The sequence below is a fragment of the Chiloscyllium plagiosum genome, unplaced genomic scaffold (genome assembly GCF_037043375.1).
Source record: "Chiloscyllium plagiosum isolate Xiang-an unplaced genomic scaffold, Cpla_swu_hap1 HiC_scaffold_44, whole genome shotgun sequence".
Classification (NCBI taxonomy): Eukaryota; Metazoa; Chordata; class Chondrichthyes; order Orectolobiformes; family Hemiscylliidae; genus Chiloscyllium; species Chiloscyllium plagiosum.
In genome coordinates, this window is record NW_028270182.1 from 15,360,797 (window position 1) to 15,377,923 (window position 17,127).

General features: G+C 51.5%; 21 non-coding genes across 21 annotated transcripts; all 21 read left to right on the forward strand.

Annotated features, from left to right (window-relative positions):
* Positions 1-148: 148 nt before the first annotated feature.
* trnaq-uug (transfer RNA glutamine (anticodon UUG)) lies at positions 149-220 on the forward strand. Its single transcript has one exon. It is a non-coding gene; the product is annotated as a tRNA-Gln (tRNA).
* A 1,198-nt stretch (positions 221-1,418) lies between these two features.
* Positions 1,419-1,490, forward strand: trnap-cgg (transfer RNA proline (anticodon CGG)). Its single transcript has one exon. It is a non-coding gene; the product is annotated as a tRNA-Pro (tRNA).
* Positions 1,491-1,752: 262 nt separating this feature from the next.
* Positions 1,753-1,824, forward strand: trnaq-uug (transfer RNA glutamine (anticodon UUG)). The gene has a single exon. It is a non-coding gene; the product is annotated as a tRNA-Gln (tRNA).
* A 1,198-nt stretch (positions 1,825-3,022) lies between these two features.
* trnap-cgg (transfer RNA proline (anticodon CGG)) lies at positions 3,023-3,094 on the forward strand. The gene has a single exon. It is a non-coding gene; the product is annotated as a tRNA-Pro (tRNA).
* Positions 3,095-3,356: 262 nt separating this feature from the next.
* On the forward strand, positions 3,357-3,428 carry trnaq-uug (transfer RNA glutamine (anticodon UUG)). The gene has a single exon. It is a non-coding gene; the product is annotated as a tRNA-Gln (tRNA).
* Positions 3,429-4,629: 1,201 nt separating this feature from the next.
* On the forward strand, positions 4,630-4,701 carry trnaq-cug (transfer RNA glutamine (anticodon CUG)). The gene has a single exon. It is a non-coding gene; the product is annotated as a tRNA-Gln (tRNA).
* Positions 4,702-4,963: 262 nt separating this feature from the next.
* On the forward strand, positions 4,964-5,035 carry trnaq-uug (transfer RNA glutamine (anticodon UUG)). The gene has a single exon. It is a non-coding gene; the product is annotated as a tRNA-Gln (tRNA).
* A 1,198-nt stretch (positions 5,036-6,233) lies between these two features.
* On the forward strand, positions 6,234-6,305 carry trnaq-cug (transfer RNA glutamine (anticodon CUG)). The gene has a single exon. It is a non-coding gene; the product is annotated as a tRNA-Gln (tRNA).
* A 262-nt stretch (positions 6,306-6,567) lies between these two features.
* Positions 6,568-6,639, forward strand: trnaq-uug (transfer RNA glutamine (anticodon UUG)). Its single transcript has one exon. It is a non-coding gene; the product is annotated as a tRNA-Gln (tRNA).
* Positions 6,640-7,837: 1,198 nt separating this feature from the next.
* Positions 7,838-7,909, forward strand: trnaq-cug (transfer RNA glutamine (anticodon CUG)). The gene has a single exon. It is a non-coding gene; the product is annotated as a tRNA-Gln (tRNA).
* Positions 7,910-8,171: 262 nt separating this feature from the next.
* Positions 8,172-8,243, forward strand: trnaq-uug (transfer RNA glutamine (anticodon UUG)). Its single transcript has one exon. It is a non-coding gene; the product is annotated as a tRNA-Gln (tRNA).
* A 1,198-nt stretch (positions 8,244-9,441) lies between these two features.
* Positions 9,442-9,513, forward strand: trnaq-cug (transfer RNA glutamine (anticodon CUG)). Its single transcript has one exon. It is a non-coding gene; the product is annotated as a tRNA-Gln (tRNA).
* Positions 9,514-9,775: 262 nt separating this feature from the next.
* On the forward strand, positions 9,776-9,847 carry trnaq-uug (transfer RNA glutamine (anticodon UUG)). The gene has a single exon. It is a non-coding gene; the product is annotated as a tRNA-Gln (tRNA).
* Positions 9,848-11,045: 1,198 nt separating this feature from the next.
* On the forward strand, positions 11,046-11,117 carry trnaq-cug (transfer RNA glutamine (anticodon CUG)). Its single transcript has one exon. It is a non-coding gene; the product is annotated as a tRNA-Gln (tRNA).
* Positions 11,118-11,379: 262 nt separating this feature from the next.
* On the forward strand, positions 11,380-11,451 carry trnaq-uug (transfer RNA glutamine (anticodon UUG)). The gene has a single exon. It is a non-coding gene; the product is annotated as a tRNA-Gln (tRNA).
* Positions 11,452-12,649: 1,198 nt separating this feature from the next.
* On the forward strand, positions 12,650-12,721 carry trnaq-cug (transfer RNA glutamine (anticodon CUG)). The gene has a single exon. It is a non-coding gene; the product is annotated as a tRNA-Gln (tRNA).
* A 262-nt stretch (positions 12,722-12,983) lies between these two features.
* trnaq-uug (transfer RNA glutamine (anticodon UUG)) lies at positions 12,984-13,055 on the forward strand. Its single transcript has one exon. It is a non-coding gene; the product is annotated as a tRNA-Gln (tRNA).
* A 1,198-nt stretch (positions 13,056-14,253) lies between these two features.
* On the forward strand, positions 14,254-14,325 carry trnaq-cug (transfer RNA glutamine (anticodon CUG)). Its single transcript has one exon. It is a non-coding gene; the product is annotated as a tRNA-Gln (tRNA).
* A 262-nt stretch (positions 14,326-14,587) lies between these two features.
* Positions 14,588-14,659, forward strand: trnaq-uug (transfer RNA glutamine (anticodon UUG)). The gene has a single exon. It is a non-coding gene; the product is annotated as a tRNA-Gln (tRNA).
* Positions 14,660-15,857: 1,198 nt separating this feature from the next.
* trnaq-cug (transfer RNA glutamine (anticodon CUG)) lies at positions 15,858-15,929 on the forward strand. The gene has a single exon. It is a non-coding gene; the product is annotated as a tRNA-Gln (tRNA).
* Positions 15,930-16,191: 262 nt separating this feature from the next.
* Positions 16,192-16,263, forward strand: trnaq-uug (transfer RNA glutamine (anticodon UUG)). Its single transcript has one exon. It is a non-coding gene; the product is annotated as a tRNA-Gln (tRNA).
* Positions 16,264-17,127: the final 864 nt, after the last annotated feature.

Consider the following 17,127-nt stretch of genomic DNA (forward strand, 5'->3'; position numbering starts at 1 on the left):
GCGACAAGCGCACGATCTGCTTTTGCTCTGCCCTGTACCACGCAAGTATTCCCTGCCAAGGACGCAGCATCAAGAGACCAGATTCTGAGAGCGTTGCTGCAAGTGTGAATGCAGGAAAGCTCAGGCTGCCTGAGGCCGCAGCACTGCTGGTTCCGTGGTGTAATGGCTAGCACTCTGGACTTTGAATCCAGCGATCCGAGTCCGAATCTCGGCGGAACCTCGACTTGCTTCGTCCCGGCCCTTGTTGAATTTGGGACGTGCGAGTGAAATCTGCCTACGGGCCAATTGTAAGAGCTGCCCTTTTAGCACCTTTGAGTCAGATCTCATCACATTTCTGCCAGAATGGGAGGCACAGGATGATGCCAATCCCGAGGTGGAGTCTTAAGCTCGTCACTGGGTGCCTGCTTTTGCTCTCTCCTGAACCACGGATGTGTTTTCTTCGAAGGACACAGCATTAAGAGACAAGCTGCAGTCAAGCGGTGTTGTTTTTGGAGCTCCTCTCTGTGTTCCACAGGCAGCTGGTGAAAAGGTGACAGGAATTGAAATGAGGCGCATGCTGGACAGGTGCTCTTTTCTTTCATTTGATTAAACAATTCACAGTTTGCCAAACAATTCACAGTAACAGCTGGACACAGAGAAACAGCAATTTTACCAGGGAGAGGAGCAGCAAAGCCAGGCCCCAAGCCCTACCATTCAACCAGTTTTCAGGGAAACCAGGAACCTCAAATCCCAGTTTCAATCACTACAAAACGGTAACAATGACATTTGTACATACAAGACAGTCCGACGACATAAAAAACACTGCATACAATACAGAGTCCCGGAAAGCCAGGGACACGTGCTCTTGAACACAATCCGTCTGAGATCTCACTTTGCTTAAAAGCATTGCTCATCGCAGCGCTGACACAGCGATGGCCGCCGGTAAGGGAGAGAAACAGCAGCGGTGCTGTTTGAAAAGGCAGCTGTACTGCAGATGTGCCACTTGTCCTACAGCTGTACTTAGCAGAAGGCTAACTGTGAGGTGAGAAAGCTGAAGCCAAAGTGAAATGCTGGCGAGGCGATTGTCCAGCAGCTTGAAAGTTTGCCAGTGAGAGAGATTAGCGAGCAGTAGCCCGGCTCAGAGTTGTTCATGGCCAACAGCAACCCTGCTCCCGCTGAGAAACTAGGTTTCGTGGACAGGTTGGCATATCTGGCACGGCCCGAAAACTTCGGCAAAGTGGATTTCGGAGGCGAGGGCGACCGGCCTTACAGGGCAGCAGGCCGAGACAGCGTGGTTGCACTTGTGAAAGACCGAGTGCACGAGCTGCTGGATCAGCAGATCCACAGTTGCCATTGTGATCCTTGTCGTTGCTGTTCACCCGCTTGACGAATGAGGCAAACATCCTTGAGCAGTGATTCGGCAGCCCCTGCTATCTCAGGGTTCCATGGTGTAATGGTGAGCACTCTGGACCCGGAATCCAGCGATCCGAGTTCAAATCTCGGTGGAGCCTTCTTTCTGGCAGCGTGAGCGATTGTCTTCGACAAAACTGTGGGTTTCACAAATTCCCACACCCATGATGGAAGTGGGCTGGTTTTCACCTTGCCACAGTGTTTGCGATGCTCCTGCGACAAGCGCACGATCTGCTTTTGCTCTGCCCTGTACCACGCAAGTATTCCCTGCCAAGGACGCAGCATCAAGAGACCAGATTCTGAGAGCGTTGCTGCAAGTGTGAATGCAGGAAAGCTCAGGCTGCCTGAGGCCGCAGCACTGCTGGTTCCGTGGTGTAATGGCTAGCACTCTGGACTTTGAATCCAGCGATCCGAGTTCGAATTTCGGCGGAACCTCGACTTGCTTCGTCCCGGCCCTTGTTGAATTTGGGACGTGCGAGTGAAATCTGCCTACGGGCCAATTGTAAGAGCTGCCCTTTTAGCACCTTTGAGTCAGATCTCATCACATTTCTGCCAGAATGGGAGGCACAGGATGATGCCAATCCCGAGGTGGAGTCTTAAGCTCGTCACTGGGTGCCTGCTTTTGCTCTCTCCTGAACCACGGATGTGTTTTCTTCGAAGGACACAGCATTAAGAGACAAGCTGCAGTCAAGCGGTGTTGTTTTTGGAGCTCCTCTCTGTGTTCCACAGGCAGCTGGTGAAAAGGTGACAGGAATTGAAATGAGGCGCATGCTGGACAGGTGCTCTTTTCTTTCATTTGATTAAACAATTCACAGTTTGCCAAACAATTCACAGTAACAGCTGGACACAGAGAAACAGCAATTTTACCAGGGAGAGGAGCAGCAAAGCCAGGCCCCAAGCCCTACCATTCAACCAGTTTTCAGGGAAACCAGGAACCTCAAATCCCAGTTTCAATCACTACAAAACGGTAACAATGACATTTGTACATACAAGACAGTCCGACGACATAAAAAACACTGCATACAATACAGAGTCCCGGAAAGCCAGGGACACGTGCTCTTGAACACAATCCGTCTGAGATCTCACTTTGCTTAAAAGCATTGCTCATCGCAGCGCTGACACAGCGATGGCCGCCGGTAAGGGAGAGAAACAGCAGCGGTGCTGTTTGAAAAGGCAGCTGTACTGCAGATGTGCCACTTGTCCTACAGCTGTACTTAGCAGAAGGCTAACTGTGAGGTGAGAAAGCTGAAGCCAAAGTGAAATGCTGGCGAGGCGATTGTCCAGCAGCTTGAAAGTTTGCCAGTGAGAGAGATTAGCGAGCAGTAGCCCGGCTCAGAGTTGTTCATGGCCAACAGCAACCCTGCTCCCGCTGAGAAACTAGGTTTCGTGGACAGGTTGGCATATCTGGCACGGCCCGAAAACTTCGGCAAAGTGGATTTCGGAGGCGAGGGCGACCGGCCTTACAGGGCAGCAGGCCGAGACAGCGTGGTTGCACTTGTGAAAGACCGAGTGCACGAGCTGCTGGATCAGCAGATCCACAGTTGCCATTGTGATCCTTGTCGTTGCTGTTCACCCGCTTGACGAATGAGGCAAACATCCTTGAGCAGTGATTCGGCAGCGCCTGCTATCTCAGGGTTCCATGGTGTAATGGTGAGCACTCTGGACCCGGAATCCAGCGATCCGAGTTCAAATCTCGGTGGAGCCTTCTTTCTGGCAGCGTTAGCGATTGTCTTCGACAAAACTGTGGGTTTCACAAATTCCCACACCCATGATGGAAGTGGGCTGGTTTTCACCTTGCCACAGTGTTTGCGATGCTCCTGCGACAAGCGCACGATCTGCTTTTGCTCTGCCCTGTACCACGCAAGTATTCCCTGCCAAGGACGCAGCATCAAGAGACCAGATTCTGAGAGCGTTGCTGCAAGTGTGAATGCAGGAAAGCTCAGGCTGCCTGAGGCCGCAGCACTGCTGGTTCCGTGGTGTAATGGCTAGCACTCTGGACTTTGAATCCAGCGATCCGAGTTTGAATCTCGGCGGAACCTCGACTTGCTTCGTCCCGGCCCTTGTTGAATTTGGGACGTGCGAGTGAAATCTGCCTACGGGCCAATTGTAAGAGCCGCCCTTTTAGCACCTTTGAGTCAGATCTCATCACATTTCTGCCAGAATGGGAGGCACAGGATGATGCCAATCCCGAGGTGGAGTCTTAAGCTCGTCACTGGGTGCCTGCTTTTGCTCTCTCCTGAACCACGGATGTGTTTTCTTCGAAGGACACAGCATTAAGAGACAAGCTGCAGTCAAGCGGTGTTGTTTTTGGAGCTCCTCTCTGTGTTCCACAGGCAGCTGGTGAAAAGGTGACAGGAATTGAAATGAGGCGCATGCTGGACAGGTGCTCTTTTCTTTCATTTGATTAAACAATTCACAGTTTGCCAAACAATTCACAGTAACAGCTGGACACAGAGAAACAGCAATTTTACCAGGGAGAGGAGCAGCAAAGCCAGGCCCCAAGCCCTACCATTCAACCAGTTTTCAGGGAAACCAGGAACCTCAAATCCCAGTTTCAATCACTACAAAACGGTAACAATGACATTTGTACATACAAGACAGTCCGACGACATAAAAAACACTGCATACAATACAGAGTCCCGGAAAGCCAGGGACACGTGCTCTTGAACACAATCCGTCTGAGATCTCACTTTGCTTAAAAGCATTGCTCATCGCAGCGCTGACACAGCGCTGATGGCCGCCGGTAAGGGAGAGAAACAGCAGCGGTGCTGTTTGAAAAGGCAGCTGTACTGCAGATGTGCCACTTGTCCTACAGCTGTACTTAGCAGAAGGCTAACTGTGAGGTGAGAAAGCTGAAGCCAAAGTGAAATGCTGGCGAGGCGATTGTCCAGCAGCTTGAAAGTTTGCCAGTGAGAGAGATTAGCGAGCAGTAGCCCGGCTCAGAGTTGTTCATGGCCAACAGCAACCCTGCTCCCGCTGAGAAACTAGGTTTCGTGGACAGGTTGGCATATCTGGCACGGCCCGAAAACTTCGGCAAAGTGGATTTCGGAGGCGAGGGCGACCGGCCTTGCAGGGCAGCAGGCCGAGACAGCGTGGTTGCACTTGTGAAAGACCGAGTGCACGAGCTGCTGGATCAGCAGATCCACAGTTGCCATTGTGATCCTTGTCGTTGCTGTTCACCCGCTTGACGAATGAGGCAAACATCCTTGAGCAGTGATTCGGCAGCCCCTGCTATCTCAGGGTTCCATGGTGTAATGGTGAGCACTCTGGACTCTGAATCCAGCGATCCGAGTTCAAATCTCGGCGGAGCCTTCTTTCTGGCAGCGTGAGCGATTGTCTTCGACAAAACTGTGGGTTTCACAAATTCCCACACCCATGATGGAAGTGGGCTGGTTTTCACCTTGCCACAGTGTTTGCGATGCTCCTGCGACAAGCGCACGATCTGCTTTTGCTCTGCCCTGTACCACGCAAGTATTCCCTGCCAAGGACGCAGCATCAAGAGACCAGATTCTGAGAGCGTTGCTGCAAGTGTGAATGCAGGAAAGCTCAGGCTGCCTGAGGCCGCAGCACTGCTGGTTCCGTGGTGTAATGGCTAGCACTCTGGACTTTGAATCCAGCGATCCGAGTTCGAATCTCGGTGGAACCTCGACTTGCTTCGTCCCGGCCCTTGTTGAATTTGGGACGTGCGAGTGAAATCTGCCTACGGGCCAATTGTAAGAGCTGCCCTTTTAGCACCTTTGAGTCAGATCTCATCACATTTCTGCCAGAATGGGAGGCACAGGATGATGCCAATCCCGAGGTGGAGTCTTAAGCTCGTCACTGGGTGCCTGCTTTTGCTCTCTCCTGAACCACGGATGTGTTTTCTTCGAAGGACACAGCATTAAGAGACAAGCTGCAGTCAAGCGGTGTTGTTTTTGGAGCTCCTCTCTGTGTTCCACAGGCAGCTGGTGAAAAGGTGACAGGAATTGAAATGAGGCGCATGCTGGACAGGTGCTCTTTTCTTTCATTTGATTAAACAATTCACAGTTTGCCAAACAATTCACAGTAACAGCTGGACACAGAGAAACAGCAATTTTACCAGGGAGAGGAGCAGCAAAGCCAGGCCCCAAGCCCTACCATTCAACCAGTTTTCAGGGAAACCAGGAACCTCAAATCCCAGTTTCAATCACTACAAAACGGTAACAATGACATTTGTACATACAAGACAGTCCGACGACATAAAAAACACTGCATACAATACAGAGTCCCGGAAAGCCAGGGACACGTGCTCTTGAACACAATCCGTCTGAGATCTCACTTTGCTTAAAAGCATTGCTCATCGCAGCGCTGACACAGCGATGGCCGCCGGTAAGGGAGAGAAACAGCAGCGGTGCTGTTTGAAAAGGCAGCTGTACTGCAGATGTGCCACTTGTCCTACAGCTGTACTTAGCAGAAGGCTAACTGTGAGGTGAGAAAGCTGAAGCCAAAGTGAAATGCTGGCGAGGCGATTGTCCAGCAGCTTGAAAGTTTGCCAGTGAGAGAGATTAGCGAGCAGTAGCCCGGCTCAGAGTTGTTCATGGCCAACAGCAACCCTGCTCCCGCTGAGAAACTAGGTTTCGTGGACAGGTTGGCATATCTGGCACGGCCCGAAAACTTCGTCAAAGTGGATTTCGGAGGCGAGGGCGACCGGCCTTACAGGGCAGCAGGCCGAGACAGCGTGGTTGCACTTGTGAAAGACCGAGTGCACGAGCTGCTGGATCAGCAGATCCACAGTTGCCATTGTGATCCTTGTCGTTGCTGTTCACCCGCTTGACGAATGAGGCAAACATCCTTGAGCAGTGATTCGGCAGCCGCTGCTATCTCAGGGTTCCATGGTGTAATGGTGAGCACTCTGGACTCTGAATCCAGCGATCCGAGTTCAAATCTCAGTGGAGCCTTCTTTCTGGCAGCGTGAGCGATTGTCTTCGACAAAACTGTGGGTTTCACAAATTCCCACACCCATGATGGAAGTGGGCTGGTTTTCACCTTGCCACAGTGTTTGCGATGCTCCTGCGACAAGCGCACGATCTGCTTTTGCTCTGCCCTGTACCACGCAAGTATTCCCTGCCAAGGACGCAGCATCAAGAGACCAGATTCTGAGAGCGTTGCTGCAAGTGTGAATGCAGGAAAGCTGAGGCTGCCTGAGGCCGCTGCACTGCTGGTTCCGTGGTGTAATGGCTAGCACTCTGGACTTTGAATCCAGCGATCCGAGTTCAAATCTCGGCAGAACCTCGACTTGCTTCGTCCCGGCCCTTGTTGAATTTGGGACGTGCGAGTGAAATCTGCCTACGGGCCAATTGTAAGAGCTGCCCTTTTAGCACCTTTGAGTCAGATCTCATCACATTTCTGCCAGAATGGGAGGCACAGGATGATGCCAATCCCGAGGTGGAGTCTTAAGCTCGTCACTGGGTGCCTGCTTTTGCTCTCTCCTGAACCACGGATGTGTTTTCTTCGAAGGACACAGCATTAAGAGACAAGCTGCAGTCAAGCGGTGTTGTTTTTGGAGCTCCTCTCTGTGTTCCACAGGCAGCTGGTGAAAAGGTGACAGGAATTGAAATGAGGCGCATGCTGGACAGGTGCTCTTTTCTTTCATTTGATTAAACAATTCACAGTTTGCCAAACAATTCACAGTAACAGCTGGACACAGAGAAACAGCAATTTTACCAGGGAGAGGAGCAGCAAAGCCAGGCCCCAAGCCCTACCATTCAACCAGTTTTCAGGGAAACCAGGAACCTCAAATCCCAGTTTCAATCACTACAAAACGGTAACAATGACATTTGTACATACAAGACAGTCCGACGACATAAAAAACACTGCATACAATACAGAGTCCCGGAAAGCCAGGGACACGTGCTCTTGAACACAATCCGTCTGAGATCTCACTTTGCTTAAAAGCATTGCTCATCGCAGCGCTGACACAGCGATGGCCGCCGGTAAGGGAGAGAAACAGCAGCGGTGCTGTTTGAAAAGGCAGCTGTACTGCAGATGTGCCACTTGTCCTACAGCTGTACTTAGCAGAAGGCTAACTGTGAGGTGAGAAAGCTGAAGCCAAAGTGAAATGCTGGCGAGGCGATTGTCCAGCAGCTTGAAAGTTTGCCAGTGAGAGAGATTAGCGAGCAGTAGCCCGGCTCAGAGTTGTTCATGGCCAACAGCAACCCTGCTCCCGCTGAGAAACTAGGTTTCGTGGACAGGTTGGCATATCTGGCACGGCCCGAAAACTTCGGCAAAGTGGATTTCGGAGGCGAGGGCGACCGGCCTTGCAGGGCAGCAGGCCGAGACAGCGTGGTTGCACTTGTGAAAGACCGAGTGCACGAGCTGCTGGATCAGCAGATCCACAGTTGCCATTGTGATCCTTGTCGTTGCTGTTCACCCGCTTGACGAATGAGGCAAACATCCTTGAGCAGTGATTCGGCAGCCCCTGCTATCTCAGGGTTCCATGGTGTAATGGTGAGCACTCTGGACTCTGAATCCAGCGATCCGAGTTCAAATCTCGATGGAGCCTTCTTTCTGGCAGCGTGAGCGATTGTCTTCGACAAAACTGTGGGTTTCACAAATTCCCACACCCATGATGGAAGTGGGCTGGTTTTCACCTTGCCACAGTGTTTGCGATGCTCCTGCGACAAGCGCACGATCTGCTTTTGCTCTGCCCTGTACCACGCAAGTATTCCCTGCCAAGGACGCAGCATCAAGAGACCAGATTCTGAGAGCGTTGCTGCAAGTGTGAATGCAGGAAAGCTCAGGCTGCCTGAGGCCGCAGCACTGCTGGTTCCGTGGTGTAATGGCTAGCACTCTGGACTTTGAATCCAGCGATCCGAGATCGAATCTCGGCGGAACCTCGACTTGCTTCGTCCCGGCCCTTGTTGAATTTGGGACGTGCGAGTGAAATCTGCCTACGGGCCAATTGTAAGAGCTGCCCTTTTAGCACCTTTGAGTCAGATCTCATCACATTTCTGCCAGAATGGGAGGCACAGGATGATGCCAATCCCGAGGTGGAGTCTTAAGCTCGTCACTGGGTGCCTGCTTTTGCTCTCTCCTGAACCACGGATGTGTTTTCTTCGAAGGACACAGCATTAAGAGACAAGCTGCAGTCAAGCGGTGTTGTTTTTGGAGCTCCTCTCTGTGTTCCACAGGCAGCTGGTGAAAAGGTGACAGGAATTGAAATGAGGCGCATGCTGGACAGGTGCTCTTTTCTTTCATTTGATTAAACAATTCACAGTTTGCCAAACAATTCACAGTAACAGCTGGACACAGAGAAACAGCAATTTTACCAGGGAGAGGAGCAGCAAAGCCAGGCCCCAAGCCCTACCATTCAACCAGTTTTCAGGGAAACCAGGAACCTCAAATCCCAGTTTCAATCACTACAAAACGGTAACAATGACATTTGTACATACAAGACAGTCCGACGACATAAAAAACACTGCATACAATACAGAGTCCCGGAAAGCCAGGGACACGTGCTCTTGAACACAATCCGTCTGAGATCTCACTTTGCTTAAAAGCATTGCTCATCGCAGCGCTGACACAGCGATGGCCGCCGGTAAGGGAGAGAAACAGCAGCGGTGCTGTTTGAAAAGGCAGCTGTACTGCAGATGTGCCACTTGTCCTACAGCTGTACTTAGCAGAAGGCTAACTGTGAGGTGAGAAAGCTGAAGCCAAAGTGAAATGCTGGCGAGGCGATTGTCCAGCAGCTTGAAAGTTTGCCAGTGAGAGAGATTAGCGAGCAGTAGCCCGGCTCAGAGTTGTTCATGGCCAACAGCAACCCTGCTCCCGCTGAGAAACTAGGTTTCGTGGACAGGTTGGCATATCTGGCACGGCCCGAAAACTTCGGCAAAGTGGATTTCGGAGGCGAGGGCGACCGGCCTTACAGGGCAGCAGGCCGAGACAGCGTGGTTGCACTTGTGAAAGACCGAGTGCACGAGCTGCTGGATCAGCAGATCCACAGTTGCCATTGTGATCCTTGTCGTTGCTGTTCACCCGCTTGACGAATGAGGCAAACATCCTTGAGCAGTGATTCGGCAGCCCCTGCTATCTCAGGGTTCCATGGTGTAATGGTGAGCACTCTGGACTCTGAATCCAGCGATCCGAGTTCAAATCTCGGTGGAGCCTTCTTTCTGGCAGCGTGAGCGATTGTCTTCGACAAAACTGTGGGTTTCACAAATTCCCACACCCATGATGGAAGTGGGCTGGTTTTCACCTTGCCACAGTGTTTGCGATGCTCCTGCGACAAGCGCACGATCTGCTTTTGCTCTGCCCTGTACCACGCAAGTATTCCCTGCCAAGGACGCAGCATCAAGAGACCAGATTCTGAGAGCGTTGCTGCAAGTGTGAATGCAGGAAAGCTCAGGCTGCCTGAGGCCGCAGCACTGCTGGTTCCGTGGTGTAATGGCTAGCACTCTGGACTTTGAATCCAGCGATCGGAGTTCGAATCTCGGCGGAACCTCGACTTGCTTCGTCCCGGCCCTTGTTGAATTTGGGACGTGCGAGTGAAATCTGCTTACGGGCCAATTGTAAGAGCCGCCCTTTTAGCACCTTTGAGTCAGATCTCATCACATTTCTGCCAGAATGGGAGGCACAGGATGATGCCAATCCCGAGGTGGAGTCTTAAGCTCGTCACTGGGTGCCTGCTTTTGCTCTCTCCTGAACCACGGATGTGTTTTCTTCGAAGGACACAGCATTAAGAGACAAGCTGCAGTCAAGCGGTGTTGTTTTTGGAGCTCCTCTCTGTGTTCCACAGGCAGCTGGTGAAAAGGTGACAGGAATTGAAATGAGGCGCATGCTGGACAGGTGCTCTTTTCTTTCATTTGATTAAACAATTCACAGTTTGCCAAACAATTCACAGTAACAGCTGGACACAGAGAAACAGCAATTTTACCAGGGAGAGGAGCAGCAAAGCCAGGCCCCAAGCCCTACCATTCAACCAGTTTTCAGGGAAACCAGGAACCTCAAATCCCAGTTTCAATCACTACAAAACGGTAACAATGACATTTGTACATACAAGACAGTCCGACGACATAAAAAACACTGCATACAATACAGAGTCCCGGAAAGCCAGGGACACGTGCTCTTGAACACAATCCGTCTGAGATCTCACTTTGCTTAAAAGCATTGCTCATCGCAGCGCTGACACAGCGATGGCCGCCGGTAAGGGAGAGAAACAGCAGCGGTGCTGTTTGAAAAGGCAGCTGTACTGCAGATGTGCCACTTGTCCGACAGCTGTACTTAGCAGAAGGCTAACTGTGAGGTGAGAAAGCTGAAGCCAAAGTGAAATGCTGGCGAGGCGATTGTCCAGCAGCTTGAAAGTTTGCCAGTGAGAGAGATTAGCGAGCAGTAGCCCGGCTCAGAGTTGTTCATGGCCAACAGCAACCCTGCTCCCACTGAGAAACTAGGTTTCGTGGACAGGTTGGCATATCTGGCACGGCCCGAAAACTTCGGCAAAGTGGATTTCGGAGGCGAGGGCGACCGGCCTTACAGGGCAGCAGGCCGAGACAGCGTGGTTGCACTTGTGAAAGACCGAGTGCACGAGCTGCTGGATCAGCAGATCCACAGTTGCCATTGTGATCCTTGTCGTTGCTGTTCACCCGCTTGACGAATGAGGCAAGCATCCTTGAGCAGTGATTCGGCAGCCCCTGCTATCTCAGGGTTCCATGGTGTAATGGTGAGCACTCTGGACTCTGAATCCAGCGATCCGAGTTCAAATCTCGGTGGAGCCTTCTTTCTGGCAGCGTGAGCGATTGTCTTCGACAAAACTGTGGGTTTCACAAATTCCCACACCCATGATGGAAGTGGGCTGGTTTTCACCTTGCCACAGTGTTTGCGATGCTCCTGCGACAAGCGCACGATCTGCTTTTGCTCTGCCCTGTACCACGCAAGTATTCCCTGCCAAGGACGCAGCATCAAGAGACCAGATTCTGAGAGCGTTGCTGCAAGTGTGAATGCAGGAAAGCTCAGGCTGCCTGAGGCCGCAGCACTGCTGGTTCCGTGGTGTAATGGCTAGCACTCTGGACTTTGAATCCAGCGATCCGAGTTCGAATCTCGGCGGAACCTCGACTTGCTTCGTCCCGGCCCTTGTTGAATTTGGGATGTGCGAGTGAAATCTGCCTACGGGCCAATTGTAAGAGCTGCCCTTTTAGCACCTTTGAGTCAGATCTCATCACATTTCTGCCAGAATGGGAGGCACAGGATGATGCCAATCCCGAGGTGGAGTCTTAAGCTCGTCACTGGGTGCCTGCTTTTGCTCTCTCCTGAACCACGGATGTGTTTTCTTCGAAGGACACAGCATTAAGAGACAAGCTGCAGTCAAGCGGTGTTGTTTTTGGAGCTCCTCTCTGTGTTCCACAGGCAGCTGGTGAAAAGGTGACAGGAATTGAAATGAGGCGCATGCTGGACAGGTGCTCTTTTCTTTCATTTGATTAAACAATTCACAGTTTGCCAAACAATTCACAGTAACAGCTGGACACAGAGAAACAGCAATTTTACCAGGGAGAGGAGCAGCAAAGCCAGGCCCCAAGCCCTACCATTCAACCAGTTTTCAGGGAAACCAGGAACCTCAAATCCCAGTTTCAATCACTACAAAACGGTAACAATGACATTTGTACATACAAGACAGTCCGACGACATAAAAAACACTGCATACAATACAGAGTCCCGGAAAGCCAGGGACACGTGCTCTTGAACACAATCCGTCTGAGATCTCACTTTGCTTAAAAGCATTGCTCATCGCAGCGCTGACACAGCGATGGCCGCCGGTAAGGGAGAGAAACAGCAGCGGTGCTGTTTGAAAAGGCAGCTGTACTGCAGATGTGCCACTTGTCCTACAGCTGTACGTAGCAGAAGGCTAACTGTGAGGTGAGAAAGCTGAAGCCAAAGTGAAATGCTGGCGAGGCGATTGTCCAGCAGCTTGAAAGTTTGCCAGTGAGAGAGATTAGCGAGCAGTAGCCCGGCTCAGAGTTGTTCATGGCCAACAGCAACCCTGCTCCCGCTGAGAAACTAGGTTTCGTGGACAGGTTGGCATATCTGGCACGGCCCGAAAACTTCGGCAAAGTGGATTTCGGAGGCGAGGGCGACCGGCCTTACAGGGCAGCAGGCCGAGACAGCGTGGTTGCACTTGTGAAAGACCGAGTGCACGAGCTGCTGGATCAGCAGATCCACAGTTGCCATTGTGATCCTTGTCGTTGCTGTTCACCCGCTTGACGAATGAGGCAAACATCCTTGAGCAGTGATTCGGCAGCCCCTGCTATCTCAGGGTTCCATGGTGTAATGGTGAGCACTCTGGACTCTGAATCCAGCGATCCGAGTTCAAATCTCGGTGGAGCCTTCTTTCTGGCAGCGTGAGCGATTGTCTTCGACAAAACTGTGGGTTTCACAAATTCCCACACCCATGATGGAAGTGGGCTGGTTTTCACCTTGCCACAGTGTTTGCGATGCTCCTGCGACAAGCGCACGATCTGCTTTTGCTCTGCCCTGTACCACGCAAGTATTCCCTGCCAAGGACGCAGCATCAAGAGACCAGATTCTGAGAGCGTTGCTGCAAGTGTGAATGCAGGAAAGCTCAGGCTGCCTGAGGCCGCAGCACTGCTGGTTCCGTGGTGTAATGGCTAGCACTCTGGACTTTGAATCCAGCGATCCGAGTTCGAATCTCGGCGGAACCTCGACTTGCTTCGTCCCGGCCCTTGTTGAATTTGGGACGTGTGAGTGAAATCTGCCTACGGGCCAATTGTAAGAGCTGCCCTTTTAGCACCTTTGAGTCAGATCTCATCACATTTCTGCCAGAATGGGAGGCACAGGATGATGCCAATCCCGAGGTGGAGTCTTAAGCTCGTCACTGGGTGCCTGCTTTTGCTCTCTCCTGAACCACGGATGTGTTTTCTTCGAAGGACACAGCATTAAGAGACAAGCTGCAGTCAAGCGGTGTTGTTTTTGGAGCTCCTCTCTGTGTTCCACAGGCAGCTGGTGAAAAGGTGACAGGAATTGAAATGAGGCGCATGCTGGACAGGTGCTCTTTTCTTTCATTTGATTAAACAATTCACAGTTTGCCAAACAATTCACAGTAACAGCTGGACACAGAGAAACAGCAATTTTACCAGGGAGAGGAGCAGCAAAGCCAGGCCCCAAGCCCTACCATTCAACCAGTTTTCAGGGAAACCAGGAACCTCAAATCCCAGTTTCAATCACTACAAAACGGTAACAATGACATTTGTACATACAAGACAGTCCGACGACATAAAAAACACTGCATACAATACAGAGTCCCGGAAAGCCAGGGACACGTGCTCTTGAACACAATCCGTCTGAGATCTCACTTTGCTTAAAAGCATTGCTCATCGCAGCGCTGACACAGCGATGGCCGCAGGTAAGGGAGAGAAACAGCAGCGGTGCTGTTTGAAAAGGCAGCTGTACTGCAGATGTGCCACTTGTCCTACAGCTGTACTTAGCAGAAGGCTAACTGTGAGGTGAGAAAGCTGAAGCCAAAGTGAAATGCTGGCGAGGCGATTGTCCAGCAGCTTGAAAGTTTGCCAGTGAGAGAGATTAGCGAGCAGTAGCCCGGCTCAGAGTTGTTCATGGCCAACAGCAACCCTGCTCCCGCTGAGAAACTAGGTTTCGTGGACAGGTTGGCATATCTGGCACGGCCCGAAAACTTCGGCAAAGTGGATTTCGGAGGCGAGGGCGACCGGCCTTACAGGGCAGCAGGCCGAGACAGCGTGGTTGCACTTGTGAAAGACCGAGTGCACGAGCTGCTGGATCAGCAGATCCACAGTTGCCATTGTGATCCTTGTCGTTGCTGTTCACCCGCTTGACGAATGAGGCAAACATCCTTGAGCAGTGATTCGGCAGCCCCTGCTATCTCAGGGTTCCATGGTGTAATGGTGAGCACTCTGGACTCTGAATCCAGCGATCCGAGTTCAAATCTCGGTGGAGCCTTCTTTCTGGCAGCGTGAGCGATTGTCTTCGACAAAACTGTGGGTTTCACAAATTCCCACACCCATGATGGAAGTGGGCTGGTTTTCACCTTGCCACAGTGTTTGCGATGCTCCTGCGACAAGCGCACGATCTGCTTTTGCTCTGCCCTGTACCACGCAAGTATTCCCTGCCAAGGATGCAGCATCAAGAGACCAGATTCTGAGAGCGTTGCTGCAAGTGTGAATGCAGGAAAGCTCAGGCTGCTTGAGGCCGCAGCACTGCTGGTTCCGTGGTGTAATGGCTAGCACTCTGAACTTTGAATCCAGCGATCCGAGTTCGAATCTCGGCGGAACCTCGACTTGCTTCGTCCCGGCCCTTGTTGAATTTGGGACGTGTGAGTGAAATCTGCCTACGGGCCAATTGTAAGAGCTGCCCTTTTAGCACCTTTGAGTCAGATCTCATCACATTTCTGCCAGAATGGGAGGCACAGGATGATGCCAATCCCGAGGTGGAGTCTTAAGCTCGTCACTGGGTGCCTGCTTTTGCTCTCTCCTGAACCACGGATGTGTTTTCTTCGAAGGACACAGCATTAAGAGACAAGCTGCAGTCAAGCGGTGTTGTTTTTGGAGCTCCTCTCTGTGTTCCACAGGCAGCTGGTGAAAAGGTGACAGGAATTGAAATGAGGCGCATGCTGGACAGGTGCTCTTTTCTTTCATTTGATTAAACAATTCACAGTTTGCCAAACAATTCACAGTAACAGCTGGACACAGAGAAACAGCAATTTTACCAGGGAGAGGAGCAGCAAAGCCAGGCCCCAAGCCCTACCATTCAACCAGTTTTCAGGGAAACCAGGAACCTCAAATCCCAGTTTCAATCACTACAAAACGGTAACAATGACATTTGTACATACAAGACAGTCCGACGACATAAAAAACACTGCATACAATACAGAGTCCCGGAAAGCCAGGGACACGTGCTCTTGAACACAATCCGTCTGAGATCTCACTTTGCTTAAAAGCATTGCTCATCGCAGCGCTGACACAGCGATGGCCGCCGGTAAGGGAGAGAAACAGCAGCGGTGCTGTTTGAAAAGGCAGCTGTACTGCAGATGTGCCACTTGTCCTACAGCTGTACTTAGCAGAAGGCTAACTGTGAGGTGAGAAAGCTGAAGCCAAAGTGAAATGCTGGCGAGGCGATTGTCCAGCAGCTTGAAAGTTTGCCAGTGAGAGAGATTAGCGAGCAGTAGCCCGGCTCAGAGTTGTTCATGGCCAACAGCAACCCTGCTCCCGCTGAGAAACTAGGTTTCGTGGACAGGTTGGCATATCTGGCACGGCCCGAAAACTTCGGCAAAGTGGATTTCGGAGGCGAGGGCGACCGGCCTTACAGGGCAGCAGGCCGAGACAGCGTGGTTGCACTTGTGAAAGACCGAGTGCACGAGCTGCTGGATCAGCAGATCCACAGTTGCCATTGTGATCCTTGTCGTTGCTGTTCACCCGCTTGACGAATGAGGCAAACATCCTTGAGCAGTGATTCGGCAGCCCCTGCTATCTCAGGGTTCCATGGTGTAATGGTGAGCACTCTGGACTCTGAATCCAGCGATCCGAGTTCAAATCTCGGTGGAGCCTTCTTTCTGGCAGCGTGAGCGATTGTCTTCGACAAAACTGTGGGTTTCACAAATTCCCACACCCATGATGGAAGTGGGCTGGTTTTCACCTTGCCACAGTGTTTGCGATGCTCCTGCGACAAGCGCACGATCTGCTTTTGCTCTGCCCTGTACCACGCAAGTATTCCCTGCCAAGGACGCAGCATCAAGAGACCAGATTCTGAGAGCGTTGCTGCAAGTGTGAATGCAGGAAAGCTCAGGCTGCCTGAGGCCGCAGCACTGCTGGTTCCGTGGTGTAATGGCTAGCACTCTGAACTTTGAATCCAGCGATCCGAGTTCGAATCTCGGCGGAACCTCGACTTGCTTCGTCCCGGCCCTTGTTGAATTTGGGACGTGTGAGTGAAATCTGCCTACGGGCCAATTGTAAGAGCTGCCCTTTTAGCACCTTTGAGTCAGATCTCATCACATTTCTGCCAGAATGGGAGGCACAGGATGATGCCAATCCCGAGGTGGAGTCTTAAGCTCGTCACTGGGTGCCTGCTTTTGCTCTCTCCTGAACCACGGATGTGTTTTCTTCGAAGGACACAGCATTAAGAGACAAGCTGCAGTCAAGCGGTGTTGTTTTTGGAGCTCCTCTCTGTGTTCCACAGGCAGCTGGTGAAAAGGTGACAGGAATTGAAATGAGGCGCATGCTGGACAGGTGCTCTTTTCTTTCATTTGATTAAACAATTCACAGTTTGCCAAACAATTCACAGTAACAGCTGGACACAGAGAAACAGCAATTTTACCAGGGAGAGGAGCAGCAAAGCCAGGCCCCAAGCCCTACCATTCAACCAGTTTTCAGGGAAACCAGGAACCTCAAATCCCAGTTTCAATCACTACAAAACGGTAACAATGACATTTGTACATACAAGACAGTCCGACGACATAAAAAACACTGCATACAATACAGAGTCCCGGAAAGCCAGGGACACGTGCTCTTGAACACAATCCGTCTGAGATCTCACTTTGCTTAAAAGCATTGCTCATCGCAGCGCTGACACAGCGATGGCCGCCGGTAAGGGAGAGAAACAGCAGCGGTGCTGTTTGAAAAGGCAGCTGTACTGCAGATGTGCCACTTGTCCTACAGCTGTACTTAGCAGAAGGCTAACTGTGAGGTGAGAAAGCTGAAGCCAAAGTGAAATGCTGGCGAGGCGATTGTCCAGCAGCTTGAAAGTTTG